This window comes from Oryx dammah, unplaced genomic scaffold (genome assembly GCF_014754425.2).
Source record: "Oryx dammah isolate SB20612 unplaced genomic scaffold, SCBI_Odam_1.1 HiC_scaffold_12, whole genome shotgun sequence".
NCBI classification, from domain to species: domain Eukaryota; kingdom Metazoa; phylum Chordata; class Mammalia; order Artiodactyla; family Bovidae; genus Oryx; species Oryx dammah.
Genome location: NW_024070196.1, coordinates 63,469,201 through 63,470,128, shown reverse-complemented (window position 1 = coordinate 63,470,128; position 928 = coordinate 63,469,201).

The following is a 928-nucleotide window of genomic DNA, read 5'->3' as shown; positions in this document are numbered from 1 at the left end:
GCGCGGCGCGGGAAGCCCGAGGGGTGGCGGGAGGCCCAGGCCAGCCAGTCACATCCCTCGCGCGCACCCGACGCGCGCGCCCGACGCTCCAGCCCGCCAAGCGGGGGCGCGCTCGACGGCGAGCAAATCTTCCCCAAGAGGCCCATCCCCAGCGCAGGCCGGGAAACTGAGGTTCCGTGGCCGCGCAGCTTGGAATGCTCGTCCCTGGGCCTTGAACCTCGAGGAGGGGTCTGCATAAATTCGTTTGTTCGTTCATTCATTCGTTTATGAAATATTTATTGAGGACTTATTAAGTGCCCCGCATGGAGTATTCGACAGTAAACAACATAGAATTGACCTACCTAGGGGATTTGGCTCAAATGGTAAAGCTTCTGCCTACAAGGCGGGAGACCCGGGTTCAATCACTGGATGGGGAAGATCTCCTGGAGAAGGAAATGGCAACCCACTCCAGTATTCTTGCCTGAAGAGTCGGACACGACTGAGTGACATCACTTTCACTTTTCAGGGGATTTGATGAAAGTAAATTAAATTGCTAGAAACTCACTTTGCCCATCTTTTTATATGAATTCCTACCATGTGTCCAGAAACCCAGCTAACTCCTTGGGAAGTTAGGGAGGGCGTCTCCGAAAAGGGTGCATTTGCTCTCAGACCTGACGGTTGAGCAGGATTAACGGCTGAGGGTGGGAGCGGACTGCTGGGCGTGATCTCCCGGGGAGAGCCTGCACAGTGGCCGGAATCGGAAAGATTTCCATCAGCCGCTGGAGCCCAGGGATGGGGAAGAGGGATGGGGAAGAGAGAGTCAGGGTGCTCTCTAGAAAGCTCTGGCTAAGGCTTAGAGAATGGACTGTGGAACAGAGGCGTGAAGGGAGGCCAGGGATGGGCTGCTCTTGTTGTCCTGGGGGGAGGTGACCAGTGTGGGGACGGGAGA